The following is a 24,107-nucleotide window of genomic DNA, read 5'->3' as shown; positions in this document are numbered from 1 at the left end:
AAAAAAAAAAAAAAAAAAAAAAAAAAAAAAAAAAAAGATTTCCACTGTGCTGTTTCTGTTGACCTGTGGGTTATTTAGAAATGGGTTCTACACCATTTAAGCAGTGGGGATTTTCCACCTGTGTTTTGTTATTGACAGTGTGTTTCATGCTGCTATTACCTGGGGTCTGATGTCTTGGGGCCATGACGTCACAGATGGGTTGTTTGTTGAGAGCTACCTACTGTACAGTTTTTGAAACCTGGGTGTGAGGTACCATCTGTATCAACCAAGTCAAACTTACTAGTCATGATCAGTCTGGTCTATCTGTATTGACTTGCTGTGCTTTTGTGATTCTGGAGTTGGAACTCAGGCATGTTAGGTAGCACTGAGCTGTTCCTGTAGCTTGCTGTTGACCACCCCCCCCCCCCAACATTCAGTTGAAAGAAGTACAATTTCCAAGTTTGTGCTGACTGTGTGATCTCTCCTTCTCTGAAGTCTGCCTTGTACATGTGAGACTGGGTCGTTGCCTGAGAATGCATTCCTGAGTGTTCCACTTCCTGTGGGAGCTATGATGTTTCTTTGGCCCTGAAATGAGTCTGAGTATCATCCAGTGGGCTCTGCTCTTACAACATGATAACTGATGATACATGCCTTCTCTAGGTCTCTTTTCCACCCCACCATCAGTCCTTCCTGTTTCTTGCTCCCTGTTAGAAAGCATATTTACTCCACTCCTTAGTGGGTTTGTTATCAGTCTTCCTACTGGTCTTTACTGCGTACCCGAGATGACCTTTCTCTCTGCTTTCCTTGGGCCTAGGGTAAAGTTACTGTCTTCACTCTCAGGAAAAGGAAGGGATTTACTCTGTCTTAGTCCTATCTATTCCTCTTTAGCTCTTTGGTATATTTTAAACCAAAGATATCATTGTTGTTGATAATAATAATAACAGTGGTAATAGCAGTAATGCTGTTGTTTAGAAAGTCAGTACTGCCGGGCATTGGTGCCACGTGCCTTTAATCCTAGCACTTGGGAGGCAGAGGCAGGCGAATTTCTGAGTTTGAGGCCAGTCTGGTCTACAGAGTAAGTTCCAGGACAGCCAGGGCTACACAGAGAAATCCTATCTCAAAAACAAAACAAAACAAAACAAAAACAAACAAAGGAAGTCAGTACTTAGATTATCCTAACAGTTACACTCTAGGATCTATATCCCCACAGTGTTTGAATCTGGGTGATTTTCCTTTCACTTAATAAACTCCTCTCAGTGCTGTTTTTAGTGTAATGAAGTCTCTGTGTCGTGAAAACATGTGCATGTTCCTTCTTTAAATTTAGGCTCTGTAGCGTGAGCACTCTCAGGGTAGTTAGTTCTCAGTGCAGGCAGCCTCCTTCCCTGAACCTACAGTCAGCCTTTGTGCCTCTTGCCCTTTTTATGGCCACTGTCTCTCTTTGCTGCCTTTAGGATTATAATTTGTCTTTGGTTTTTAGGCTTTATGATTTGTGAAGAGCCTTTACTGGTAGTTATTTTGTAGTTTGTAGATGCCTTCCTTAACTCGCCACCTTTTGTCACTTGAAATTTTTCCTAGTGTGTGCTCTCACTCTGTTTTTGAGACAGTCTTCTTTGTGACTTTAGCTAGTCTTAACCTCATGATCCTCCCTTCTGAGCTGAGCGCTAGCTGAGCGCTGGCTTCACGAGCATCCCTGTATAAATACACATATACTACATGCATTCAGTTGTCTTTGTTTCCTTTTAGATTTGCCTTATACTGATGTTGGGTCATTTCATGGTTCCCATTGGTCTCCCATCCCTGTGTCAGTTTGGATATTTTCTGCTAACCTGTCTTCTGATTCATTTATCTTTCCTTTCCAATATCCAGTTACTGGGTTTTATCTTTGAAGTCCTAAAGTGCATGTATGTTCAGTGTCTCACTGTGTGTTTTCTTGGGTGCATTGCTCATTGTTACGAGATGTTTTTATTCTCTTGTTTTTTATTATCTGATTGTTTTTCCTTGGATTATGATGAAAAAAGTTGTAGAGCTGAAGGACAGTTTCTCCAAGTAGGAACTTAGCTGTTAAAGGCACATTCTCACATGGACTCACCTGTGATTGAGATACAACATGTGGCCAGATTCAGTGTATTTTGATAGCTTCCCATCTGGTGTGTGGCCCTCTCAAGGTCTAAGTTGAAGTTTGATGTGTTTACCAAGATGCTTTTTGTGGGTAAGTTCTAGATTTCAAGAATAGTGAGGCCAGGTGAGAACCCTTCTTAGCTTTGTGTTTGGCCTCTTTGGGCTTTCCTGATTCTCACTGTGCTGTGATTCAGCACACGTCTTGAGGACAGAGGTTGAGTGGGTGTGTCGGGCTTGCTACTTTGAGGTTTCCTTTTACCTGGGTTCCTTAGGTCCTGGGTAGTTTGGTAGTGCCGAATCCCAGGGTTTGTCTTTGTGTGCCATAAGATGGATTAAGCTTTCACTGGCTGGCACCTTTCCTAGTCATTAGCAATTGCCCAAAGAGGATGGCATCTTCCCATGCCCTTGCCCGTGCCTTCTCTCTGTCATCAAAGAGTCAGATTATCGAAACAAAGATGGTCATAGTGTGTTATAGTCGGGTTTTTTTTTTTCCGGTGGAAAGTTGTGCTTCTGGCTTTGTTTACTACTAATTTAAAGTGATCTCATTTTCTTCCTCATTAATTTGGGCAGCAAACATTTTTAGATGCCACTGTGCTGGTTAGAGTCTGTCCATAGTTGGAGCCAATTATTTTCCTGCAAGTCTCTTAAATCAGTTCCCTTACATTGTCCTTCCCACCTTCAGCCTCCATGAGACTTCTGTTACTGTATGCCTTGCATCCTTTCTCCAGATTTGCTTTTTTGAAAACCTCTCTTTATCTGGCTGTTTTGCTTGACAGTGGCCAGGTCTTCATTCACTGGCTAATGGGACCAGGCTCCCAGCCAGGGAAGCATTCGGGCTTCATAGTTTGGGTTACTGTCCTGTCTCATATCCTACAGTTGCCCTACTTGTCCACAAATCTTGCCCTTTTCCTGTCTTACTTCTCTTTCTTCCTTGCTGTCTGGTCTTCCCTTTCAGCCTAAAATATGCCTCTTCTCCTTTGCGGTGTTAGTGTCTCGGTGCTGTCTAGTGTTGTCAGGCATCACTCTTGATACAGCACTTAGTATGCCAACAGAGACAGTCTTTCAAAGCTGTCTCTTTGGAGAGACAAGAAAAACACCATTGTGGCAGAATGGCTTTTCCCTTTGGTATTAAGCACCAGAGGGACAGTATTAACATTCTGTCCAGATGTTGGCATCTTTGGTTCTGATGGTTCAGGGATGTGTAGGGAACAGTTACAGCATTACTTGCTGTGCAAGGGTGCATGAACAAAGTTGTCTGCAGGTTGATAAAGGATAGGAATGTTGCTTATTGGTCTACAATTCAGAATAGGCACCACTGAATCTTTTGCTCGCATAAATACTGCGATTGTAACCATTCTGTTTCCTCACTGGACAAAGTGTACTCTTTAAGGACAGAGACGGCTTATTTTTCTATATCCTTGCCTGTGCCTTGCACAATACTATTAATCCCAAAGATGCGAGGAGAAAGACCACAGACCCAACTCATCATGGCCAAACTCATAAAAGCAAGCTTTTTTTTTTTTTCCTGTATAACTACTGCCTCCCCCTAAGGCGGGTTTGAGAAGTCAGCATTGGATGTGAGGAAGAGGAGGTTTTTAAGCTTCTATAGGGGGTTTACAAATGGAGGATTTGGAGGGCAAAATAGGTGGGGTTACAGGAGCAGAACGTAAGCATTACAAGTTGGTTATGAGGATCTTCTGAAACCGAGACTTGGTTGCAAGGTGGTTGGAACAAGGTGGTCATAGTAAGAGGTTGTCGGGATAGTCCTACCAACCTTTTGAAATGAAGGTAGGGTTGAATATGGTATTTACAACTTTTTGAAACAAAGACATGGTTGCTGTTTCCTGGAACAGGCAGTATAGAGTTATTTGTAGTTAAGGTTACAAGTAGGACATAGCCCAATCCTTGGGAAACATATTTAATTATAAACAGTTGAACCTAGTTTGTCTTTATTATAAGATATCTTTCTAGCTTAAGATGGAGGCTGGCTGGTTACCAGTACCTAGCACAGAGAATACTCAAAAATGTTGACTAGCCCTGTAGCTCTGTGCAGTAAGCTAGCCACTAGTCACCTGTCACTGTTGAGAACTTCTAGTGTGTCAGAGGACCATATTTAACTGAAGTAGAAATAGATACATGTAACTGGTGGCTACTTTGTCACACAGGGTAGTAATATATTCCTTTTCAAGGAAGTGAATGGACCTCTGTGACTTTAATGTGTGTGTGGTGTGTGTTTATGTTTACAGGTGTGCAAGCATGCACATGTGGAGGCCAAAGGTGTGGAGGTCTTACTAAGTCTCTGTCTATGTTACTTTTGAGATCAGACAGGGCCTTTCACTGAACTTGATGCTCATCCATTGGTTACACTGGTTGGCCAGTGAGCTCTAGGGAGCTACCCATCTGTTCCTCCCAGTGATGGAGTTACAGTTTATTCTACTGTGCACAGCTTTTACACAAGTGTGGAGGAGCTGAACTCAAGTTTGCATGGCAAGCACTTTACCCTTGAGCCATTTTTCCAGCTTTCCCAAAGCCTTGTACCATTTCCCCCCAATTTTAGCTACAAACAGTCTGTCCTTTTATCTGTGTGCATTTAAATTTCTAAACTAATTGTCTTACTGTCTTATTCTAATTTGTAACTAATTAGAAAAACAATAGAATGATTATAAAACAAAACATTTTAAAGAGAGTATTGTTTATGAAATTCTGTTTCTTAGATTGGAATGCTGTTAATGCTTTCCCTCTCTACCATTTAAACTGTGTGTGTGTGTGTGTGTGTGTGTGTGTGTATACATGACTAGTGATGGATTTTGAAGTCTAGGAGATACAGTTTAGTGTAGCTCTTTGCAGGCAGTGTACATTCATTCATGATATGAAACTCTTTAGGTCTCTTGAGTTTTTCTCTTTGCCCCCAGGTGCTGGAGTTACAAGAATAAGCTACCATGCTTGGCTATTTTTGCTTTTAAAGTTTTTATTTTAGGGGATTCTACAGTATCTGATATGGTTGTGAAATTGATTACAAACATTTTGCAATTTTACTTTAGTAATTATTTTTAATTATATGTATGTATCTTAATTAGGTATGATTAGTACAGGTGCCTATGGAGACCAGAAGAGGGCATTGTGTCCCCTAGAACTGAAATTATAGCCCATAGAAAGCTATTTTATGGGTGCTGGGAACTGAACTTGGGTCCTTTGCAAGAGCAGCCAGTGAGCCATCTGACCTAGAAAGATTAGTTAGATTTACCAATGAACTATGGTAGAATGGCTACAATTTGATAATTTACTCCCAACAACTGTGATTATTTTGAAATAGTATAGCTATCTGTGTGTGTGTGTTTCTTTTCTGTGTCACAGTTAGATGTTCCATTGTTCTCTATGGTCAGTTTGGTCTGTTTAATGGAGTAAGAGAGATTCTCTCTGATGTAGCTGGTGTAATCAAATACATGTCTTGTTAATAGGTTAAGGGAATGGTAAACATAGCGTTTCAATACAGATCCTTTTCGTACCTAAGTCTTCCTGCCTTGTGTAACTTTAAGCAGTTAAATACAGTTCAGTGAGCAGGGCTTATTGATGGATCAGCTGAGCACTAGTCTAAGAGCTTTATACGTGGTAATTTCATAAAAGTTTCCTGTAATTCTCTGAGGTAGGTATTGCCCTGTTTACAGGTAAGGAAGCCAAAATGGGACTTTAAAGCAATTTGCTGCTACCTGATGAAGCCAGGATTTAAACCCAAGTATGGTTTCCAGTGCCTGTTAGGACTCAACAAAGGTGTACTGCACTATTTAGTAGGAGGAACATAGAGGCTGGTTGGGGTGCTGTACACTGTGACCTCAGTGTGACATCTGAGCAGGGAGGGCTGAGGGCTGCAGGACATAGTGACACCCTGTCTGGAAGAAGGAAAGCAAGACAGCAGCAGAGGCAGCACTCATCTAACTAACACAGATGCAGCAGCTACAAGCTCAGCTCAGGGCCTTTAGCATTTGGCCAGGCTGTCACTGGGAACTTTGTTAGAAAAGCTTTCCCCCAAAGCAAGAAAGCAGCCTGTGTTAGTGCTGTGAGTTAAGAGACCTTGTTAACCTTTCAGCCAAAGTGTAGACAAAACTTTGAAGGGCTCTCAAGGGATTTATCCTTGTAGCTTCCTATAGAAAAGTTTTGGATTCGGGATCACAAAAGTGCTTATTGTCCTTGAGTTACCCCTGTGACAGGTCTCAGCTCTTGCTGTCCATTACTTGACATTAAGGAGGTTGATTATTAATTCTGAGTTAAAGGCCATATCCTTGGATTCTCTCTGAATTGTTTCTAATTTGCCAGTATGGTTCTTTTCTAACCTTTTCTTTCCTTACAAAAAATGATGGCCGTTTGATGGTAGAATAGTTTTGAAAAATGAACATAAAAAGAAAAATGACAATATGTGATTATATAACTTAATTATTATTATATATGTTATATAATTATTTTCAAAGCATCCATAATTCTCTAATCATGCCTTAAAAGTCATCAGTATTAATATTATCAAGGTTTCAAACACAAAGCTTATAGTGTCACTATTACACTTTCTTGTATCATTTTGAAACAAAAACTTTTACAAATGGAACACTTAAGAATGTTTTGGGTTTTGTTTGTTTGTTTGTTTGTTTGGTTTGGTTTGGGTTTTCGAGACAAGGTTTCTCTGTGTAGCCCTGGCTGTCCTGGAACTCACTCTGTAGACCAGGCTGGCCTTGGACTCAGAAATCCACCTGCCTCTGCCTCCCAAGTGCTGGGATTAAAGGCGTGGGCCACCAATGCCCAGCAAGAATGTTTTAAATGGCTTTTGTTTTGTGAACATTGGGAAAGGGGGAGAACATTTCAGGAGAATTTTTGAGTTCTTGGGTTTTATGTAAGTCTTGCTTTCTGAATATGCAAACTATTAACATACTAGCTGTTAGTGTTGACCACAAAACACATTTGTAACATACATGTTGTACGAAATAAACACTTTTAAAATATGGTAAAATTAACAGTTACAAAAAGTGCATCATTGTTTAGAAATAGCTCTTGGTCAGAGAAATGGCCTTAAAATGATTGCGGCTTTCTGTGAGGACTCATTAGGCTTCTCTCTTCCTTTTTTATTGGCAGGGAAAGGAAGGAAGCAAACAGTGTTTATACTCTGGTCAAGTGACCTGAACCTCCTTTTCCTTTGCTTTATAAGAGATTAGCTGTTTCTTAAATAATTGATGTGAAGTGTCTCTGAATTCCTGTGGTTTGAAGGCTTTACAGATATCAGCTTTCTCTTCCTGACTGAAAGGATGTGTGTGATAGTATCCTTTCCTCCTTAGTTTAAATTTGGATGTCTCGATCGTGAATAAGAAATCTTGTGAGTGGTGATCTGGGGTAGTTTTCTTATTTTCCTTTCTTGCTGGAGCTAGATGGTGGTGTAGTGCAGCTTCTGGGCAGTGCATTTGCACATAATAAAAGGTGTACTAGGGACCTGCAGTGAGGACCTAAGGTACAGTTTCTCAGTAAGCCACATGGATCTGCCAGACTGGCAGCTGGATCAAATCATTAGAGAAGACTTTGTTACCAGTTCATGGTAGAACAAGTAGTTATGCCATCTAACTCTCACTGGTTGCCGGGTCTGTCATATCCCTGCATCAGATAGAATTGTGGCTCTTTGAGAGGCAGAGAAAATACCTTTCTTTGTCTGGTTGCTGTTTACCCAGCTCAACCCTGATTTGGTTTGGAATTGGAGAAGGGATTGAACACATAAAAATTCATACATTCGTGCATACAAGTACATGTGGATTTGTTTTTAAATATTATTCCATTTAACAAACTTGATTCTAAGCTGGGCGTGGCGACACACGCCTTTAATCCCAGCATTTGGGAGGCAGAGGCAGGCAGATTTATGAGTTTGAGGCCAGCCTGGTCTACAAAGTTGAGTTCCAGGACAGCCAGGGTTACACAGAAAAACCCTGTCTCCAAAAACCAACCCCCCCCCCCAAAAAAAAAACCTTCCAAAACCCCTTGATTTTAGTATTGATTTTTCTGGTGATGTGACTTTAAAAAAGCATCTATAACCATGCTCTGCTGTAAGACTTGGAATACAGATTACTTTTAAAAATGACTGCAGCATTGGTGAAACTTTTGTTTTGGGGGAACCACAGCATGCAGCCAATAAAACTTGAGTTCTACTTCTTAGAAAACAAGATAGATGATTCCATTTTACAGCAATCTCTGTTCTCCAACAGCAAAACCACACAGTTATAAATTATACTCCTAGAGGTTTTCAGAGGTCAGCATGGAGTGTGCTTTTTTTTTTTGACATATTTGCTAGTATTTTACACAATAATTTAAAACCCAGCCCATCACAAGACCTTTGCAGTTATAGTCTTGAAAGACAGCTTCTGTGAGAATGGTTACTTTCCAAATAAGTACCCCACAGGCTGTGTATATCTTTCTAACCTAGACAGCATCATCAAGGCAAAATAGCTTTGAGAGGAAAAAGGGACTACACATAAAGTAGCATAGTAATAACACTAAAATTGTTGCTGATACAAACACTGTTGCAGTGTTTACAGAAGGCCCCGCAGTTCAAATGCTTTCATTCATATTTCATTTATGTATCATTCATTCTAAGTCAACCCTGCTGACAGTAGGGGAAAAAATCCAAAAAGCTGGCAGAGTTCCCAGCACAGCATACTGAAAGTGTAGTAGAAATACCCTGAGTGTCTATCTGGTAAGGACTGGAGTCATAGTGTGTAATAAATGATGTTTGTGATGGTTCCGCACAAAAACTGTTACCTATGGGATGGAGCCGAATCATCCACATTATAAGAGAGTAAATATCGAGCTTCATGCGGCCTCCAAAATGCAGTAAATTCAGTCCCTTCACGGCAGAGAGGGGACTTGGAGATGTCCTTCATAGTTCTCCCTGTGGACCTGCTGAGCCAAGAATTGTTTAGTTGTCTGAGAAACCCATCTGAAGCCTGCTTGTGGTTGTAGAGGTCTTGCAGGCTGAGAAAACAGCACAGCAGCCTCGGGGTTAAAAATAAAGTCAGGGGTTTTGTTTTCAGTTGTGTATTGTGTATATTCTTTGGCTTCTGGCACTCTCAAATTTACTTTTTTTTTTTTCAGGACACTAACAAATTCAATGTCAGAATGCATGAACTTGGGTATTTTTCATGTTACCATCTTCACCCTATAGTAAATTGGTATAGTTCATGGCTGTTTCAAGAGCTTGTGTTTTTCATTTTATAGCATTCAGTCTCTAGGCCCTCAGAAGTCTACAGTAGATTCATCAGAAGCATTTCCCTCCTCGCCTTCCTTCGCAGCAGCTCCTCTTCAGACACTCTCTTGAGGACCCCTTTCCCGAGGGCCTGTGCAGTGACACCGTTGACCAGCTGTTGGGTTCTTAGTTACACTGCAGTGACATTGTAATCGCTCCTGTGCTGCAGGACAGGCCACACCATGTCATCTGGGAACTAATAATAATATTCTTTAAATATTTATTCAGCATGTATTTAATGGAAGAGGAAGAAATTGATTTTCTTTTAATAACATTTCTATGCAGAGGCAGATGCCTTCCTGGGCCTTTTCTACATGCCAGTGTGGGCTGGCTCTCTACAGCAGGCAGGGCAGCTCCCAAGGCGCGGCAGCATTGCTTCCTTTTTATTTTGTGACTTTTCTGCAGTAGACATTAAAATTAGATAATAAAATGTATTCTGGTAAAAACTGTATTACTCAGTCTTGGGGCTTTGGCTGATCACTAGTATACGTGACCAGTGTCACCCAGTAGTGCTGCACTGTCTCTCATAAAGCTATATTTGTAGACAGCAGCCCACTCAAGCTCTGTCACCAACTTCAAGCCATTGCTGCTGGTCCTGATGACACAAGGGTAGAATGCAAGTGTATCATTCTTGAGCCCATTGTACTGCCTCAGAGAGGATGTGCTCGCCCGAGTTTGACTGGCTATTGGTCTCCTCTCCTCTACCCATGTGCAGTATTTGGTCTGGCACTTCAGAAATGAAATTATCATCTTTCATTGTGTACTTGCTGTGTACCCAAACAACAGGAGTGTGTGTTTTGTCTTTAGCACTTTTATATTGCTGCCATGAATTTCTTTTCTAGATTAAGTTTGCTGTCTGGTAAAATGTAGTTGTTTTTCTTGATAAAATCTGTAAGCTAACAGGCATTTAGGTAAGCACTGAAGTATGTAACTGCTGAAAAACTTCATTGCTTGTAATATTTGAGGAAATAGGTCACAAAACGTATAGCAAAATTACATATCCTACTTTTAGAAACATCATAAATGGGACCTCAAAGATACTATTTTCTCTTAGAGTAGGCCTAGTTACTCAAAATAGAAGTCAATCTTGAACACATGGCTGCTTTTATAATTGTGAACCTCATTTCATTAGATAATCAGAGAAATGTCACTAATTCTGTGACGTCTTTTCTTATGCATGCTTTCCTCAGGTTTCAGAAGGTGGCTCCAGTTCACCTCCCCCAGCACAGGAGCATTGTGTGTTGACTGAAGGCTCCTTTATTCTCATTGAAACTGAATTAAGCAGACTGAATTAAAAATAGCAACTTAAATTACTGACTATAACTTTTTATATTTTATCTAAATATGTTTGCCTTTGGCTTATAGTTGGTTTTTAGTGTTTATTCAGAATTTGGTTCTTACCAACAGTAATTTGCTTCTCTGTTTAAAAAAAAAAAAAAGATCTGTGAATTCCCAGAATTTACATTGCTACTATTTGTCTTTGCTTTCCCAAATGTACCAAGTACCTTCCTTTTCTAGCTTGAAGTCTTTGTGCGTGGGCTTCACAGCCTGCAATATGGTTCTGTGCCTTTGCATCTGCTTTTCACTTCTGATCTCAGAGATGCCTGACTGAGCAAAGGCTGCCCAGCTCCTCTCCACGGTTCCTCCTCTAGAGGCTGTAATTGCCATTGGAGGACTGGTGCACGGTCGCCTGGCTTGAGTCTTGCCTTTCCTGCCACATCCACAATGAATGCCATGTTTACAGGCTTCTAAGCATTCAGTGTTCCCAGTGAGTCTATGTTAGGTGCTCCAAAGAAGTCCCAAATGGATGATTAATACTGTGGGGGAAATACTTATATTATTTTGAAGAAAATGTGATACTGTTTTTGAATGTTATACTGTGTTTTGTTTTTCAGGTAATTAGATTTTTAAAATAATTAATGTATTTATTTTGGTGCTGTGACTTGAATGCATGCTAGGGAGCTGTTCCACACTAAGCCATGCCCCATGACAGAAACATGCATGTCTCCCAACTTGCAGCTTTACATATAGACATAACTTTGGGGATTGGAGCCACTGCCTCCTTCATAGGATAGTCCAGGACTATTGATAGGAAGGTAAGCCAGCAGCTACAGGCTGAGGAATGAGAGGCGCTGGTGTCCATGAGTTACTTAAAGCCTTGGTGTGCAGTCATACAGTGGGCTATCCATAAGAGGGTTTAAGTGGTCTTTTCCCTTTAGGGGCGGTGAGATGACTCAGTGACTGACAGTACTTTTGTTCAATCCTTAGGAGTCATATGGTAGAGAGAAGGCCAACTTGTAAAAGTTATTCCTCTAACTTCCATCTGTGCCCTGACACATGCAAAAAACGTAAATAAAATGTAATCTTTCCAAAACCATAACAACTTTGGGAGATGATTTTTAATAGCACAGAGTAGGTCATTAATGATTGCTTGTAAATTGGCATTGCATTTACCCTTGGCCTTGCCACACAACATACACTATGGTCGTGGCCGTTGTGACAGCTTATTTACACTGACCAGAAAGGCTTCAAGATCCAATTCTTAATGGAGTGGTTTGTTGTGTTGTGTTGTGTTGTTTTTCTGGAAACTATTCTAGAAGTCAGTAGGAATTGGCAGAGTGCTGAACTCTGTTTTCCAGCCTGGCATTAAGTATTTTCTGATGAGTCTCTTTTGAAAAAGAATGCTGAAAGGGTTAGTGACTTAGTCATTCTTTATACATGACAACTGTCACTAGTGGAATCCTTTTTTTCCTCTATAGCAGCTTCTCCCTTTGGATGTCATGTATATCATTTGCTGACATAGAATGTGGTTCTGTACTTTGAGTTCACACCACTTTATTCTGGAACAGTGTTTCTAATGCCCCTAATTTTCTAGAAATCTCTAGTGGTTTACAAAGATGGTAGACTTTATAATTTAGTGTATGTGTGAGTGTGTGTGTGTTCAAATACGCCTGCCTCTCTGCCCTGCTACTTTGAGGCAGTCTCCTTGTTTTTGGCTATCCCGATAGCCAGAAAGCCCCAATGATCCTCCTGACTGCTCCTCACAGCACAGTGTCACTGGGGAGGTAAACATGCCAAGAGACCATGCTTGGCTTGTGATGTGTGTGTGTGTCAGGATCTGAACTCAGGTCCTCGTGGTTATGCAGCCAGCACTCTTAACCACAGAGCCATCATCTCTCTAGCTCCGTTTCATCGGCTTAGATGTTCGCTTACTTCAACCATTCTATATAGCAAAAATATGGGAAGACATAAAAGGATGAGAGCAGTGGAGTTCTAGTTGCACCACATAGGAGCGATTCTGTTGGAAGCTGTTCTTTTGAGAAGATCCATGTCAGTAGCTGTGCTCCTCAACGAGAAAGCAGGCCCATGGATTTAGCACTGCTTCCAAGAACTTAGTACCTGTAACCGTTGACGAGTTCCTTTGTAGAATTTGTTTTCTTTATACTAGTTCATCTACCTTAAATGGACCCATGCTTCTAAATCAGATGGTGGCTTTCTGTTTAATTTTCTGATGCCCTAGAATGCAAGGTTGTGTATGACAATACAAGATGTGTGTTGTATTTATTGAGCATGGGTGTGTGAGGCCATATGTTGGGTACAGTAGATCATTATGATATGGGCTGACTTAACTGTGTCATAAGCTGTGGACATAAAAGGACATCAGGATCCTTGCACAAATTTGGGAAAATGTATAAAAGGATAAAGCAGAAATTTGAACTCACAAATTCGATCACCAATTTTCTGCTTTGTATTTTAAGGTAACTATTAAGAAATGAGCATTTTCTAGGATAGAAGTACTCTTTAAAGCACAATTGCTTAGCCTTATTAGGGAAAGAACTACATGCAAGTCACCTGGCTGGCTAGTGCCTAGCATAGGGGTGGACAAGCACTGATCACCTGTGAGCTCTTAGAATAGGGACAGCCAAGATTGCCCTGCCTCTGGCCAGTCTGCAGAAACACAGGCTCCCTGGGAACACAAGTGATGGGGATGGGAAACTGACTTTAAGCACCAGCCTGTTTGTTTCCTCTCTACCTTCTTGGGCCTGGCTGTGCCCCGAGGAAGGCTAGTCTGCAGTCCTTGTGTGGCAGCTTTCTGCTCAGTGCTAAGGGAGATTAATGAATGCTTTCTTTCTGCCCATTTTACCTCTATGAATATTTTCCTCCTTTCCTATCGTCTATTTATTGCATTAATATATTTTTAAACAAAATTAAGCCAGTCTCCTTTCTATTATATATATTTCCTCGTGTATAGGTTTCAGTTGTTTCACATAATGTTAATCATAGTTTAAGATACTCAATTTCACCTTGGGTAAATCTGGAGGTGCCTTTCTTTCTTTTCTATGTGTGTAAAATACACTTTACTTAAAGGTTAGCTCTTTCTTTGAGAAGTTCTAGTATTCAGTATCTATAGTTATTATTAGTTAGGGTTAAAAAAATTAGCTTGGTGGTGGTGGCGCATGCCTTTAATCCCAGCCCTTGGGAGGCAGAAGCAAGCAGATTTCTGAGTTTGAGGCCAGTCTAGTCTACAGAGTGAGTTCCAGGACAGCCAAGGCTACACAGAGCAACCCTGTCTCGAAAAAACAAAACAAGAAAAAAGAAACCAAAAAAACAAAACAAAACAAAAAAAACTAAAAAATTAAAAGCAAAACAATTCAGTTTTTATTTAATTGTCTAAGGATACAACCCTGGCCTCTGAAATTCAAATTATAATTTAAAATTTTGACAATTTTAACATTGTTTTTCCTTAGTATCAGGTCAATTTGATAATAGTTTTATACTTTTCACTCATGAACAGTAAAAAAAAAAATATTTCTCCCCTCCATTGGAGTAACTCATAAAGTAATCTGATCACTAATTTTTTGTTTCTTTGCTTGGTTTTGTTTTGTTTTTCAAGACAGGGTTTCTCTGTGTAGCCCTTGCTGTCCTAGAACTTGCTCTGTAGACCAACCAGGCTGGCCTTGAACTCAGAGATCCTCCTGCCTCTGCTTCCTGAGTGATGGAACTAAAGGTGTATGCCACCACTGTCCGCCTCTGATTGCTAATTCTTATGTCCAGAATTTTAAAAGCTTGCTTCTTCATACAGCACATGGCCACCCATTAGTTAGGTCTCTGTGTTGACTGCACAGTGAGTGGATTTTCTGGCTGCATTCGGTCGTTTGTCTGCTGACCATTCTCATCACTCAGTCTCTAGAACCAGCAGTCAGCCACTGCCACCCAGGAAAAGGAACCAGAAAGGAATGCTGACAACGTGTAAGCCCCTTTTACTGTGGGGCTCGCATGTCTGGGTACTCACTTAACCTTGTGTACTTGTGTGTCATTTACATGGTGGAGCTCCAGTGTGACAGATTGGCACCCGTCAGAAGGATGGCTTGACTTCATATGTTTTATTTTTATTGCAGTACAATGCTCTGTCAAGTTGACATCATATGTCTTTTTTAATCTCGTAATTTAATACATAAATTAACTCAAATTGCTCTTTTGTACTGTTGGGGTTTTTGGGTTTTGTTTTAATTTTTAACTTTTGCTGAGATGCTGTGTAGATCTGATTTGGGTTTCTCTCCCACAGTCTCACCGTATTGTTTGTCAGGTTCTTGGGTCACTTGGTCTGAGTTTCCAGGTTGTCCTATTGACACAGCAGCAGAAGTCTGAAATGGTATCTTGCTTCTCTTGTCAGTACCAAGCACCCAGCTGTACGGGAGAAGGTCTGTCCTGGCTTCTCCTGGGGCTATTGTTGCTGTAGCCCTCAGCATGGCCACCTTCCCAGCTGATTAGAGTGCTTTTTTGATGGCTGATTCTTGGCTTCCTCTAGATTTTTTTTCTGGAGAACCCTGCCTAGAGTGCCGTCTGCCATTTGGGGTTCATTTGTTTTGGTTTTGTATCTACAATTGTAAGCAAGCTATATCCTTTCAAATTAGACTTACCGTGAAAGCACACACACAAAAATTAAAAATACAGTTTGAAAATAGTGTTAAAATGTCATAGCACTGTAGGCTTAAGAGTAAAGAGCAAATATGGTAATTTATATGTAGGTGCTCTGGAGAAAGGAGATGATGAGGGCAAGAAAGACAAGTAGCCCTAAGCCAGGCTTGAAAACACTTCTAAAATTCTGATGTGACACTTCCCTCTCCTGCAGTTGTGTACTTCTACCCTCAAAGGACTACACTTGGGCAAATAAAAGTTTTTGTGGTGTTATAGAATTGTGATCTTACAATCTGTATATACGCGCAAGAAAACTTGATAATATAGTTTATTGTGTTTAGATACTATTGAGACTTTGTACTTAGCCATTTATCATCAGTTTGAAATACTTTCCCCTCTGAGTAATTTTAAAACGTTGAAAGTGTTCTGTTGCTCCAGATCATCGACAGATGTGTTCCTGATGGCCAACACCGTGGCTGAGCCTGTCACCAAGCAGTTTTGCTCCTAGAGACTTGGCAGTATCTGGAAAGAGATCTTTATTACTGGGGCTCTGAGAGGTTGGGGTGGAGCATTATCCAGCTGAAAGTGGTGTATATCCTACAGTGCTCGAAACAACCCCACAGTGAAGGGTTTCCCAGTAAACAGCTTTAGACTGAGATTGAGACACTGGTCTTTGCTTAAGGATGTGGATGAAGAAACAGAGCTGTAGGACTGATTATGCGGTTAGTTGGCAGTGTTTGCCTAGCTGAGTGAGGCCCTGACTTTGAGTCCCAGCACCTACACACTGGGTAATAGCGCTAGACACCTGTCATTGAGGACTTAGGAGGTGGGGGCAGGAGGATCAGCAGTTCAGGCTTATCTTCAGCCCTATAGACCTAGAGCTGCAGTGGATAGTGGAGCTGGAATTTGCTAGCAAAAAACAAGGGTAGCAATCTTTACCTTGTATATTAGCAGTGTTATCATTCCTGCTGTTAACAGCACCAATTAAAATACTTCAGACATTACTAGCATAATTTCTGAAGCAATGTACTGAATGTTTGAAATCTGGTGAGTTCTTAAATAGATCCTAAAATTTGGGGTTTTCTTTACAGCTAATTTGATAAGGTATGCCTTCAGAAAACATTGTCACTAATTATTTGTCAGTAATTTGTAGTTGGCATGTCACTGTTTAAAGAAACACTGAACTGTACTCTTTCTATAATGTGTTCCCGATTCCAAGGGTTCTCTCTAATATTTTTTTTTAATTCCTTGAATCCTAAATATGAAATCTGGGGAATAACATTGAATTTAGAGTAGTGCCCCATAAGAGGTTAAAATAATCTGCAAATGATACTCATAATCTAATGATAAGTAATATCCTTTGTGTGAAGGCCATGCTGTGCAGGGAGGCTTTTCTAACCGTATATGCTTCATGGAAGCGTCTTCACACTGACGTGGTCTAAGGGACTCGTGTTGAGACTCTGGAAATGTAGAGTGCTGGTAGATCTTGAAGAGGAAGGACCTCATGCGTTTACCATGGGAACACAGCCACTGAGGCTCTGGGAGGCCTGCTCTGCCATGGTAATCATGGCACTTCCCTTCCTCTAAATGGCCCCGGGTGGTTTTATTGACGCACATTAGGGAGAATGATCAGCTGCTGCAGTACTAGGATGAGTTTCCATGAGGATATTTACTGCTTGTGCTGCCACAGATACTGTGGAAAATGGTAGGGAGAAGCGTGGAAGAGAGCAAAGACCTGTAAACCGCTTGGGCATTATGATCCTGCCCTGCAGGAGTTTGCAGTGTAGTGGTGAGGGTTATGCACAGCATAGTAAATTTGCACAAAGGATTTACAGGTTTAAATCTGTGCTAGACCTTGAGGGTCTGTCATAAGAGGACATAAAGGGAGAAGCCATTTTCATTGACACTAATTACTCTTTCACATACAAATCTGGACTCACAGCGCATGGACGATGTAGAGTTTACATTAAGTTTTTACTGCTTTTTAATCTTTACTGTAGTGAGTTATGTAAAGTGTTTCCAAGTGCACGTGGCTAGCATACAGTGTCGGTGTCGAGACTGTGACAGTACATTGCTTTGCTCAGTGGTTCTCAACCTGTGGGTCGCTAGCCCTTTTTGTGGGTTTTGCATATCAAATACTCTGCATATCAGATATTTAAATTATGGTCCATAACAGTAGCAAAATTATAGTTATGAAGGAGCAACAAAGTAATGTTATGATTGGTTACCACAATGTGAGGAACTCTAAAAGAGGATTACAGCATTAGAGAGATTGATAACCAGTGGTCTTCCATTAAAATTGTTCTTTTTCCTGTCTGCCCAGTGGGAAGAAGTGCACTGGGAGGCTCAGCTAACCCTGTCTGACTGACAGCAGCCAACAGAGACAATGCACTTCTTTAATGCTCAGATTCTCTGATCCCACACATGCTTTTACCTCACTGAACATCGTGTCTCTCTTCAGCTGTAGAGAGTGCCTGCACAGGATTTTATTTCTTCCTCCCCTTTGACTGAAGAAATGGAGTTTGCTGTTGAGGCAAAGCCAGGAAATGAAATATGAAGAACAGAAAAAATACATTTCAATTTTTTCTTTACAGCTTATTTGATAAGGTGTATCTTCAGAAAATATTTTTACTAATTGTAAGAAAATTGTAATTGCTATGTCACTGTTTGAAGACACCACGACACCAAGCTGTGTTCTCTTTCTACAGTGGATCATGTTCCCTCACATAAGGGTTTTCTCTAATGTCTTTCTGTGATTTCTCTAAATCTAGAATGTGAAATCTGGAGGACACCAGTTAAATTCAGAGCAGTACCCTGTAGGAGGTTAAAAAGATGAGGCTTTATTCTGACAGGTTCCTGGCAGCTGATAATCACACCTTGTCTGTATCAGGGAAGATGTTCAGGTTCATGGCAGGTGCTGAGGAACCCGTCTCTTTTAGGGAGGGAGTCATCGGCATAACAGCTGTACAACACCAGCTGGTTTTGAGCAGGCAGGAATCCATCCTTATCCCAACATCCTAGATCCTTCTCCTTCTCCTGGATCCTGGAGACACTGTAGTAATCTAAGTATTCCATAGGAAAAGCCCTAAATTATGATGATAGGAGTATATTCTTTCCAGAAAAATGTCTTTTACCCCATGGAAAGTTATTAGACACTTAACACCAGTTTAAAGTTGTTTTCTTTACAGGAAGTTTCCACCTTTGTTCCAAGTACAAGATGGAGCCTTGTCTGTCACTGTCACTTGTTACAACACATACTCTTAAACCTATGCATATCTCCCTCCCCCATTAATTGTTTTTAGTTTGATATTTCAAGAAATCTAACCTGTCTTGTCATTTCACCCTGAATCATTAGATAAGAAATCCCAAACAAGTAAAAGTCTTCTGTAGTCTCTGCTTTCTTATCACAGTCGGGGGAGTGGACAGCACAGAGAGAGACTGGAGGCGCTAAGTCACCTAAAGCAGGACGGCTGTGCAGGTGTTTGCAGAGTGGCCACCCCATGGCGTTCAGCCACACTTGAGAGTTATGGTTTCCACATCTGTGCCATTCTGTGATTGTAGCCATTCTGGTGGTATCTCCCATTGATAACTAATTAAGAAAATGTCCTATAACTACAGCCTGATCTTAAAGAGGCATTTTCTCAATTGAGACTCCCCCCTCTCTGACTTAAGTTTGTGTCAAGTTGATATAAAACTAGCTGGAACAACTATTGATCTTTTCAGTGTTTTTTTCAGTGCTTACTAGAATTTAAGATCTGCCATGCTCATAAATTTAGTTTATTACAATGGAAAAAAATCACCAGGTAATTATCTTTCAGATCATTAAAATATCTGAAAGGTAATAGAATCTCAGTTTATAATTGTAGTTCAAAGTCCAATTACAGCTGTCCTTCACTGTGTAGTGGGGAAGTTTCAGGACCCCTGTGGGACACTGGAAAATCTGACGAATCCTATGAAATGGAGTGGTACCTGTGTGTAACCTAGCACATTCTCCATGCATGGGGACCACCTGTGGATACTTAGAACAGCCAGTGCCAAGTACCCTGTTGCTTTGGGAGGAATGACAAGGAAGATGTGTGAGTGTTTAATACAGATGTAATTTCTTTCTGACTGTTATGGTCTATAGTTGGTCCTGTTCATGGAGGACTGTTCATGACTAGCTAATCCACTCCATTTCTCCTGTGGCCTCCCCTGGGCCAGCTCTACTGCACACCTCCATGTTGCAGCATCTTTTAATTCTTCCCCTCTTTGGTCTTTGTGTGGGTATCCTAAGAGCTAGGTAATAACCAATTTCCTTTGAAATAAAAATGTTAAAGCTATTTCTTTTTATAAGCAAACACCTTTCCTACTTGGCATCATTTACAAAATTTACTGATCATTTCAGTATCAGTACTGATAGGTCATGCTTGCTGGAGACCTTGGAGCAGTGTGAGTTAAATTATTCATGTAGAGATGAGATTTGAAGATAGCAGTGTGATCGAGGTGTGTTATTGCACCCTCAGAAAGATCCGATTACTCTGAAGACAAGGCAAAAGGAGGGGGCGGCATCCTTAGTTTGAGGCTCACTCTGACCTCAGAATGTATGCATAGTTTGTACTTCCTGGGTCAGGGTGGGGTTTGGGGACATACTTCAACTGGGCTGCTGTTTGTTCCTGCTTAGTCAGAGGGCAAACCACTGCCCCACAGTTCTCTTACAGGGAGTAGTTAAGCTTGAAGTGCTGGCCTCCATGTCTGCAACTTAAGGGGTTAGTCAGCAAGAGGTTGACACATCATCCCCCTACCACACCCCCTGCGGTCTCCAATCAGAGACCCTGTTCCTTTTCACTTGGAGAACCGTCTTCATCATTCACTTTAGCTTTCATTATAGAAAATGTGACTTTTACAGAGTCTAATGGACTCTTCCTGTGTTCTCCAGACTTCCCTTCTCAGAAACCATCTGCTGCCTCCATTCAGCTTTGCCTTAGGATGAATGTTTTTGATGCCGCTGGATTTGTCTGTAGGAAGTATAGCTTATGATTCAGAGATCTTTGATAGTCTGAAGCAGCCACCTCTGCTCAGTACATCAGTGTTGACACTGGGGAGCATAGTTAGCTCAGAAAGCTCACACAGATACAGTTTTGTGCTCTGTTTTCTCAAAGATTGTATTTAATATTACATAGTGACATTGATGCATCCATTACTCAATTATTTCTGTCCTTGTTTGTGTCCTTATGAGCCCTCCTGCTGAATAATTTGTTATACCAACCCTGAGTATATTTGGGTTTTAAATTTTAATTAATGATAATAAATAAAATGCCATTGTATTAAATTCAGAATTCATGAGTGTTCCAGAGACGTTAATTGATAAATGAGAACCTCAATATTAAGAGCCGATGAGATCATAGCTATCTGGGCACCACTAAGTGACAGTATCACTAGTCACAGGTTGATGCAAATTGTCTGTGCAAGCTGAATAGGCTTGCAGAGTGCAGGCAGCATGGAACAATCGCTTTCTTCATAGCCAGACAGAACCACTTCTTCATAAACAGAAGTGCTTGCTAGCACTCTGGAGTAATGAGTTGACAGACATATTGTAAAGAATGATTTTTAAACCTTCTTGACTTCTCAGAGCAACTGTCTTCTATTATTATCACTATGGTCTGTGTCAGAGTTTGTGGAATAGTGAGTTTGTTTTTACTTATTTATGCTTAACAGTAAAAGCAGTAAAAACATGGTTTCTTGATTTCTAGTAGACAACTTTCTAGTTACACATGTTATTGAATTCTTGCAGAAATCCTGGCTATAATCTGGCACACCCTGCTCTATTATTGATTTGTCCTTCCAGTCAGAAGCTGTGGTGGTGCACACCTTTAGTTCAGGCGCTCAGGAGGTAGAGGCAGGTGGGTCTCTTGAGTTCCAAGACAGCCAGAGCTACACAGAGAAACCCTGTCTCAAAAAACAAAAACAAAAATACTTTTTTTTTAGGCAGTGACTGTATGGATTATTTTCAAATGTATAACTTCCCCTGTTTTTGATCTAATATAATAGTCATGAAATAATATAGTCAAAGGCACCTCATCTCTGAAATCAATGGTATATGTGATAATTGTATTTGGTGCTACCAGAAATAAATTTTTAAGACTGATTTTTTTCAAAACTGATGTGCTAAAAGCTAAACGTATATTTTTCTAGACAGTATCCCTTTTCTGATCCTCATTTCTGTGCAAGTCTCCTGGCTTCCTCTTACATCTCAGCACCAAAGCTTAGAGCCATCACTTAGCCTGCCCTATTTTCTCTTCTCTGGTTTCCTCTTCTCTTTCAGATTCTGTCCACTGTTGGTCAATCAGCCCAGTCTATTCTATATATTACCACAGGTTTAAAAATTCTCCAGTGTGAATTTGTTTGAAAATTGCCTTAGTCGGGGTTACTGCTGCTGTGATAAAAGTACCATGACCAAAAACAAATTGAAGAGAAAGGGTTTATTTGGCTTATGCTTCCATATCAGGGCAGGAACCTGGAGGCTAGAGCTGATGCAGAAGCCATGGATAGGTGTGTGTGGCTTATTGACTTGCTCCTCATGGCTTCCTCAGCCCGTTTTCTTATGGAACCAGAGCCACCTGCCCAGGGTGGCCTCACCCATAATGGGCTGGGTCCTCTCCTATGAATTACTAATGAATAAAATGCCTTGCAGGTCTGGAGAGATAGTTTAGCAGTTAAGAGTTAAGACTGTTCTTCCAGAGGACCTGAGTTCAACACCCACATGGTGGCTCACAACCATCTGTAATGGGATCTGATGCCCTCCTCTGGTGTGAGCGAAGACAAGAGCACTCACATACATAAAATAAGTAAATATTAAAAGAAAGAAAGAAAGAAAATGCCTTGCCTACAGCCTGATCTTTAGAGATATTTTCTTGATTAAAGCTCCCTCCTCTCCAATGACTAGCTTCTATCATGTTGACATAAAACTAACCAACATACAATCTTAAAAACTAATTTCTGGGCACCAAATGTAATGATCACATATAATTTTGTGTGACTACAGAAAGATTTGGAGATGAGGTGCCTCTTTATGTTGTTTCTTGACTAAATCTAGCTATGAGATGACCCCTCATGGATCATCAGTTGATTGGAAAGCAAACATAGGCAACCCATTTCTTGTCATAGTAATGAGTGCTATCTATATAGGATCATATTATTAGCCTCCTGTCTAAATTGAGGTATTTTAGGTATTTAAGTCAGATGCTGCTCAGAGTAGGGGCCTGGTGTGTACAAGTGCTGGTGATGAAGCTGAGGGCCCACTTCCCAGGCAAGCACTCTCCCACTTATCGTGGCCACACTGCAGAATGTTCTTTGTAGAAGTATTAGGACTGTCTGAAACTGTGATAAAAGTTACTGTGTATTGAACACACAAGCCAGTACATAGTAGTTGAAGGTCATTATCAAGCATTATACGCAGTGAATAATTGTATATGCTACACTTGTGTGTTACTGACACACAGTGGCTTGTTTATGGCGGTGTCACCAAGTCAGGAGGAATTTGCATGCTGCTGCATATGCTCTGACTTTCTGGTGGCAGTACCTCACTACATGAGTGATGAGACCTTCAACTCCATTGTAATCGGTGGGACTGCCATCACATGGGATTGTCTTTGGACTAATTATTGTATCATGGGTGACTGTTTCAAATAGGTGACTTACCTTTCCTGTGCACTGTTAGGAAAATATGAGGAAACAGTTCAGACTTAATGCTATAGCCACTGCTAAGAAAGAAGGTATTTTTGTTTTTAACCTGCGCCTTCACCGACGAAAAGGAGAACCAGTGGTTCCCAGAGGGTAGGTCTGGATCACTGTTGAAGTCCTTCCACTACCAATAATACAGGGTTGGTATGAAGTAAAGGGGGTGTATAATTTAGAAATAAAATAATGATTTTTATGTGCCATAAAATAATATACATAGGACACATATATTGAATAATGATTATATGAAACTTGCCTTGGCATCCTCTAATCACAGGTCTAGGCTGGTTTAAGTACAGTGATTTTTAACTCAATGGTTTTAGAAAGGTCTCACTCTACAGCCACTCTGACTTCTTCAGCCTCTTGGGGTTACAGTGGCTGCTGTGATCTGCTTATTTGAGTATGGTTTTTTTTTTGAGTATGTGCAGTGCTGTGCTTATGTAAAAAAGCAAAAATTATTTTTCATATTAATGTCATAGGCAACAAATTTGAAAATCAGTAAATTTCCGTTTTAATGGCCTATTTGTGCCCCACTGCCTCCTGAAGTGCCAAGGCACTGTGGAGTTCTGATCGTTTTTGTGGGTCTTGTCTTTCTTTCTTTCTTTCTTTCTTTCTTTCTTTCTTTCTTTCTTTCTTTCTTCCTTCCTTCCTTCCTTCCTTCCTTCCTTTCCTTCTCTCTCTTTCTTTCTTTCTTTCTTTCTTTCTTTCTTTCTTTCTTTCTTTCTATCTATCTATCTATCTTTCTTTCACATCCAGCCTAGTGCTTTTACTACTCCTTCATGTATCCTGGGAAGTATCAGACTTCAGTGCCCCAAGGACCTCCCTCCTGGGAGATTTTGACCTATGAAAGATTCTGAGAGGCAGTACAGAAACTTGATCAGAGCTTTATAGTTAATTTTTAAATTGTAGTAAAACACATAAGACAGAATTTAATAATTTAACCATTTATTGATATCAAATACATTGTTAATGATTATTTTTAAGGTACAGAAAAAAGCAGGAATAGTTTTTAGTTTGTATATTGCAGATTAAAGAGTATTTTGTGTCAGAACTTGTTTTCCATCCTGAGAGAGAGAAAAGGAAATCAAGCCCTTCTGCTGGAACTGAAGAG

The 24,107-nt window shown here is 40.5% G+C and overlaps 1 protein-coding gene across 1 annotated transcript in view; it reads left to right on the top strand.

Annotated features, from left to right (window-relative positions):
- The window catches only part of Ubl3 (ubiquitin like 3), a 49,034-nt gene that overhangs the window by 9,918 nt on the left and 15,009 nt on the right, over positions 1–24,107 (top strand). The gene's annotated exons all lie outside the window — the stretch shown is intronic.

The sequence above is a fragment of the Mus caroli genome, chromosome 5 (assembly GCF_900094665.2).
Source record: "Mus caroli chromosome 5, CAROLI_EIJ_v1.1, whole genome shotgun sequence".
Taxonomy (NCBI): Eukaryota; Metazoa; Chordata; class Mammalia; order Rodentia; family Muridae; genus Mus; species Mus caroli.
Note: the sequence above shows the minus strand (reverse complement) of the source record. Positions and strands in the feature narration are given on the sequence as shown.